Here is a 7,500-nt window from a genome sequence, read left to right on the forward strand (position 1 = left end):
GTCAGAGCTGACAGAGTGCCAACAGCTGATTTAGTAAGGCTATGGGACTCCCCAGAGGCAACTCCTCCCCTCCCCACCCCACTCCACCCCCACCCCCACCCTCAGGGCCTAGAGGACAACCTGATGCCACTCCCCCAGGATCTTTAATGTCACCTACTCTGACCAGATTGTGAGCACGTGACCCTGACTCTCCATCCTCCCAAGCTACCCTTACACACAGACACCTCCATTCCATTTGGGTCTCAAACCCCTGGTGGTGCTTCTGGCTCTGATCAACTGTCAGCTCTCCCTAAAATCTCTCCTTAACATCCCCAAGGAAAGTGCAGTGGGTGGCTAACGAAAGAAAGGACATGTTGGAAGCTTCAGGCGGAAAGCATGTCAGTGACACCAGGGTTCTTCCTGTTTCCAAATGCAGATACTTGACCCTGGGTTAAGGCAGAGTCCAGCCTTAATGGCCCCAGAGCCGCCTGGAGCTCAGCCAGTCCAGCCCTTCAGTCACTTCCAGATGCCTCTTCCACGGGCTGACTGCTCCTCTACCCATTCAACACCTTGCCTAGCTCATCTCTTACATCACCTCACAGCCTGGTCCCCCGCAGTACCTCTTGCCTTGTTGTTCCTCCACCGAAAGTGCCAGACACTAAACTCCTACTTGACTTTAGCGGTTTGTGACCCAGCTTCTGTCTACCTCTAGTCTGCCTTTGCAGGCCGCCCAGCATGGACACTGGTATCCTCCGGTTCCTTTTCTATCCTTTGATAATCTCTCTCTCTCTCTCTCTTTGATAATAACATCTCCTCACACCCACATTCTAAATATCTCTGAGGAAAATATACCTCAGTCCTCTGAGGATTTCAAATTTTCTGCCCATCTGTAAACTATGTATCAAACTATGTGCTCTGGCTGTTTTTGTGTGTGTGAAGGTTATGTTGTGTCTATCCTCAGAGGGTTTGGCTATGTATAAAAACACCACTGTCCAAGCATGCAGATAACACTAACTCATCCAGGACACAGTGTAACGTCTCTGGCAGATTCTCCCCTTCACCGTGCAGTCTGCCAGCCTGAGTTGCTGGAATCTTTTCAGCCCTCAGAATCTTACACGTGTGAAGTCTAAGTCTCCTGCTGGCCCATGCTAGCAGACCTTCCTCTCAAGGCATTGTCCCTAGTATCATGACCTTCCTGAGGGGAAGGACCATGTCTTCTTCATTTTCACACCAATCATCGAGGTTTGGAAATCGTGACAATTCCATAGACATTTGATTTAGTGTCTCAGCTGCACTCAGCAGGGGAAGCAGATTTGTCCCACAACGATGCTCACAGAGGGAAAGAGGTTGCTTAATCACAACAGAAGCAAGTTTTTCTGTGGTCTCCTGAGACATTTGGTCATGGGCAAACCGAACAAGCCCCTTACCCCACACAGAGACAAAAACTATTCTTGGTCTTATTCTATTTGGCACTGTTAACACTAACCTAGGAAAGATGACAGAGGAATGCTTGTTGGTTCTGTTGATGACATAGGGCCAGCATAGCAGAGTCAAGATTAATAAATAATAATAATAATAATAATAATAATAATAATAATAATAATAATAATTCACCAGACTGGAGCCAGGGACTCAAGAAAACTGAAACTGAATGGGAAAGAGTTGTTGGATATTTTATCACACTATGTGAAGACATGTCGCTGTTTCATCTTGCCTGCCTAAGACACGTGATTGGTATATAAAGAGCTGAATGGCCAATAGCTAGGAAGGAGAGGTTAGACGGGACCTCCAGCCAGAGGTAGGAACTCTGGGTTAGAATCTGGTGTGGGGGATTTCACCAGGGAGACACAGAGGGAGTCAGAAGTACAGAATGGAGGAGGGGTAGAGAGCCATGTGGCAGAATGTAGATGAACTTAATGAATTTAGAATGTAGGTTAACTTAAGAGCTGGTTGGAAACAAGCCCAAGCTAAGGGCATAATTAATAATAAGTCTCCGTGTCATTATTTGGGGGATGGTGATCCAAAACAGTCCGACAATAAAGACCTGATACATTTGGCATCCAACGTGGAGGCCAAGGCCCATACACCCAAACACAGGGTTTGAGAAAACTGAAAAAAGCCCTGGACACAGAACCCCTACTTGTGGTGTCCAGAGTCACAGTTCCTCTAAGAGGCCCCACTAAGCAGCTGAGCACCTAAAAGGTGAATCCTAGAGAGAATGGGATTCTAGATAGAAATGCCTGCCGCAGCACAAACCCAGGAACTTCCCAGAGCCGGGGTGAGTAAATGTGACTCCCAGACAGGGCCCAGGGGCATGAGGCTTGGCTCTCGCCCACCCAAGGGGGGGTCAAAGCCAGCCACCAGTGCCATGAGCTAAGTAGAACCACATGGCAGGTAGCCTAGTAGTTTAAGCTTTGGTTCACGTGGCTAAGAAAACCTCTAAATAGGTATAGTATGCTTGAAAATATGCTTAGGTGCTAAAGAAAATAATAAAGACAGTCACAAAAATAGTTTAAAAATAAAAAGTCTTTAAAGAAAGAGTAAAGTAATACAAGAAGAATAAGTCACATAAAGATGGGAAATACACGAGGAGTCTGGATCCTATATGGAGCTTTGTTAACTTTGAAACTTTTAAATGTTAACGAACAAAAAAACAATAGCTGCTGAAAAATATTGGATTGTGAAAAAGCTACTAAATTAAACGTATAGATAGACAGACAGACAGACAGACAGACAGACAATAAGGATGTCGTGACTTTAGAGTGGAAGTCCAGAAATGTGTTCCTTTGGGGGAGAGGTTATGCTTTTGCTTCCATAGGAAACAAAAAGCTATGAATTCCTTCAAAATTAATAAAGACCAGATTTAATTGGAGGAGACCTCTTAAAAATCTTGATTGCAGACATAAAGGAAGAAAAGAAGAAAAAACTACAAGATAGGTGATGTATATGCTGATCTCTCTGCTATGGGAACAGTTCCTGAGACTGGATGAGACATGATAAATCTTGTTGGCTACGGAGTCCTCATGACTAATTATTACATGCTGTCCTTTCACGGATTTATATTCAGTTTGGCTACGCAGTCCAAATGGACTTATAAAGTTGACAAATGCCTTTTACCTGCTCAAACAGAAAACAGAAAATCATCCTTAGCTGACTTGTGCACACTGTACATTCACACTTGTTAATGAAGGTAAGTATGCTACCTTTCAAAGTTTGTGTGTTTTCAGGGGGAAAGGGGGAACAGACACCAATGAAGGCAAGTAGCCTAGGTGATCCAGACTCTCAGAATGCCTGTTACAGTTTCCTCAAAAATCTGCATCCAGAATAACTTCAAAACTGCTAGCTGAGATGGTCCAGCCTCATAGACTGCTCCAGCCAGACCTTCAGATAAGCCCCGAACTTTCTCATTACAGACAGACTGACAACAAATGATACAGCTAGCTCTCCCAGGACTTCTCCATTATCCCAATTTTCTCAGGGTCCCCAAAGATGCCATTACCCCCTCACAACAGGAAGCAGCCTAGAGAACATGATAAGCATATTCCCAAGAGGTGGGGTAGGTGGTTATACATGTTTGTCTTTTTGGAGTGGGTTAGTTGTGAGTTGTTATTGGTAATGGTCAGGGAGGAAACTAAGCAAAGGAGGTTAGATTCAGGGATCTCTTTTTGAAGAAAAAAAGGGGGTATAGGAATGATGGGATAGCTGGGCGTTGGTGGCACACACTTTTAATCCCAGCACTCGGGAGGCAGAGGCAGGAGGATCTCTGTGAGTTCGAGGCCAGCCTGGTCTCCAGAGCGAGTGCCAGGATAGGCTCCAAAGCTACACAGAGAAACCCTGTCTCAAAAAAAAAAAAGAATGACGGGATAAAAGGCAGGAATATTAAATATACTTTTAAACTAAAAAGGCAACTACTAGTCTCAAATATTTTACATTGGTGTGGATTTGTATATATTGATACAAATTTAAGGTTATTTTTGTTATAACATACTGTATATGTGTTTCTACTCTTGTTTAAGGTATTGTACCTATGCAGCTCATTTAAAATATAATGTGAAGTTCTAGTTCCTTGAAAGCTATTATTATAAACTATTTAGGATAATCAAGAAATGCAGGTTAGGAGTTAGTCATCTGTAATAATCAAACATGTTGCCATGATAGGAATGTTTTCAAGGTCAAACAGAAACATATTTTAGATAGATAGATGGCCTTAAAACTCTTCAGAGACCTACAGACTGTGTCATTTAAGATGTTTTAATAACATAAGGCTTTTAATGACAGTGAGACATGTCTGCTCCTGGCAGCACCAATCTATTTCAGAGATGATGGGCATTGAAGAACCTCCATATGGAGTTTGCTTTCATTGTGCCAAAGTTAGCCACTGGGCAAGAAACTGCCCTTGCCTTGACTGCTGATAGCATGCTATCCAAATTGGAAAAGCAGGACACAAAAGACGGCAACTGCCAAACTTTGCCAAGACAAGATGGGACAGTCCTTCCAAATTCCTGCTTCACAGAAAATAACTGTCGGCTAGGACTGTAGACTGAAAATGGATGCCCCAACATTGCAGAGGAACCTTGGGTGGCTGTCCAGACAGCCAGCTCTTTCTGTCATTTCTATAGCTTTGGAAGTTGCTTGTTCTGTACCTCCTGTTTACTCAGGCAATATTACATCCTTCTTGGGTCTCTGATGGGATTAGACTACTATACCATTTTCTTTGTTACCAAATTTAAAAAAGAAACTTACAAAAGAGATGTAAAATGTATAAGGTTAAGGGACATAAAAGCTCAAGTTGTTTATCTAAGAAATTGTTTTTAAGGTCTAAAAAGATATTTTTAGGATGGCAATACAAGGTAGAAAGAAAGTGGTTTAGGTATAAAACTTTGGGCTCATCAAGATAGGATAGATAACAGAGTAATTTCTTCAAATTTGCCAAATACAGGGACTGGACATTGCAAAAGTAATTCTTACCTGATAATTGTTCTTAATGTATATAATTTTACTCTAGTAGAGTTGAAAATCTTTCCTTTTTATTTAGACAAAAAAAAAAGGAAAAATGCTTCTGGGTATTTTATCACTGTGTGAAGATGTGTCGCTATTTTACCTTGCCTTCCTAAGACACCTGATTGGTTTAATATAGAGCTGAATGGCCAATAGCTATGGAGGAGAGGTTAGAATCTGGCACAGGGGATTTCACCAGGGAGACACAGAGGGAGTCAGAAGTACAGAATGGGGGAGGGGTAGAGAGCCATGAAACAGGTTAGCTTAAGTTATAAAAGCTAGCTGGAAACAAGCCTTGAACGCAAGGCTGTAATGACTTCACTAGACCCAAGATAAATGATAAATGGGTGTTTATTGGTAAACACACAGAAAAAAAAAAAAAAAGAACCACAGGAGCATTTCTCTGCCCTTCCTACCAGATCCACTGACCCACCAGAGTGTGCAAACAGAAGGCACGCCTCAAGCTTCCCTCTTTCCACGCCCATCTGTCTGAAGCCACACCCAAAGGGATGTGGCCACCGTTACAGGTTTACAGACAACACGCCTACAGTCTAAGCTAAAGGCAAAGCTTTTCTAATCAATAGTAAGTCTCTGTGTCATTATTTGGGGGGGAGGGGGTCCAAAGAAAGTACAACGAGAAAGACCTACCACAGAGCTAGGCACTGAAACAAACTGAAACTTAATGGGAGTCGATGAGAATGCAAGTCCACAACAAATCGGTTTTATAACCACAGAACAGGAGACACATCCTGGACTTGTCCCTGAGGGAGTCTTGAGGTTGTTCACTGAGGTGGACTGGGGACCAGAACTGTATAAAAGAGAAAGAAGAGAGCCAGCAGAACACTGACACTCACCTCTCTGCTTCCTGACTCTGAGTGAGCTTCCTCCTGCTCCTGCTCCTGCTCCTGCTCCTGCTCCAGAGACTTCCCTGCCAAGATGGATTGCATCATCCAACTTCGAGCCAAAGTAAGCCATTTCTTCTCTTGCTTGTGTCAAGCATTTTGCTATCATATCAGAACAAGTAACACCCAGCAGACCCACTTGAGCCTGGAAAGGTATACCTGTGACCAACTTTCCCATTTTCCAAAGGGTTCTACTGTTAAACCCAGTAGTCTGATCAGTAGAGCTCATCCTCACTGTAAACAGTAAGCCACTCACCTTTAAACTTTATTTCATACGTCAAATGATGGTTTCACATTCTTTGACAATCCTGGAGAGTCTGCCCATTTGGGAGTGTTTCAGAGGACCCTTGGACCACATGGCATATTATCTGGGTCCCTTGTGCCTAAATGCTATTTGTCTTCATTTCTAATCTGGGCTATTAAATCTCAACGAGTAAACTGAGTTCTACTAGTCGGTTTAGGGGTGCACTTTCTGATAATTACATCCAGACTTTCACATGTAAGATCCTTAGACGTTTTGTTTAGGAGGCGCCCCCACTGAGTAACCAAACAGACATCTCTGCATAAGAGCATTTGACACTTTGGGTGGGGAGCATGTTATTAGCTAATTCAACTTGTGTCTTGGTATATGTACGTAGTCCACTCGACCTTTTGTTTTGCTTCAGAGGTTCACTGCCTGTTTGAGACAGTAATCCGGTATGGCCTTGTGGTGGTTTAAATGATGGTCTCAGGGTTCTGAACATCTGACCCCCAGTTAGAGATGCTATGTGGGGAGGTTCGGGAGGTGAAGGCTTCCTGGAGGAAGTGTGTTGCTGGAAGTGGGCTTTGAGGGTATAAAGCCTTACCTGTTTCCCGTTTGAGCTCTCTGCCTCCTGCTTGTGTTTGAAGATGCCTGCCCTCAGCTTCTGTTCCTGCCCCCAGGCCTACTGTTTGTTGTCATCATGGACGCTCATCCGTCTAGAACCCTGAGCCTAAATACACACTTCCTTCTACAGATTGCCTTGGCCATTCTGTTTCCTCACAGCAACCGACAAGTAACTGATACAGGCATCAAATCAGTTGTGTGGCCAGATTGACCTTGAGCAGGGTTCCTCTCCCTCAGCTTTTCAAGCATGAGGATTGAAGGCATGTGCCCCACACCTAGCTAGAAGTCTTCCACTTGGCTAATGCTTCTGCCGTTTAACCACTCGTTTTCCTTTGCTTATTTATTTATTTATTTTTGGTTTTTTCGAGACAGGGTTTCTCCTTGTAACTCTGTAGACCAGGCTGGCCCTACAGAGACCCACCTGCCTCTGCCTCCCGAGTGCTGCGGTTAAAGGCGTGCACCACCACAGCCTGGCTTCTCAGTTTGCTTTTTGTCTCTATTATTAAGTCTTGTCTTATAGGTTTTGTAAATCTACTCTTGGCTGTCTTAAATCTGATACATAAAAGTAAGCATGTTTGATAGGAATGGGTGGAGATAAGGACAAGTGAATTGCCAAGCTGACCCTCAAGGGTGGGCAATTCTGGGGCAGGCTATCGGTCATGCTGAGTGGGAGTGGCTGCCTTCATGTGTGGAAGATCGTTTTCATCTGTATTCCAGGAGCACTGGATGGATGACACCTCTTCCTCATGTGGAAGG

General features: G+C 43.8%; 1 protein-coding gene across 1 annotated transcript in view; it reads left to right on the forward strand.

Moving 5' to 3' along the window:
• The first annotated feature begins 5,497 nt into the window (after window positions 1–5,497).
• The window catches only part of Hsd11b1 (hydroxysteroid 11-beta dehydrogenase 1), a 51,601-nt gene continuing 49,598 nt past the window's right edge, over window positions 5,498–7,500 (forward strand). Inside the window, exon 1 of the mRNA XM_035445690.1 lies at window positions 5,498–5,943. The gene's annotated coding sequence lies outside the window, so the exon portion shown is untranslated. The remainder of the gene's footprint in view (window positions 5,944–7,500) is intronic.

This window comes from Cricetulus griseus, chromosome 5, assembly GCF_003668045.3.
Source record: "Cricetulus griseus strain 17A/GY chromosome 5, alternate assembly CriGri-PICRH-1.0, whole genome shotgun sequence".
NCBI lineage: Eukaryota > Metazoa > Chordata > Mammalia > Rodentia > Cricetidae > Cricetulus > Cricetulus griseus.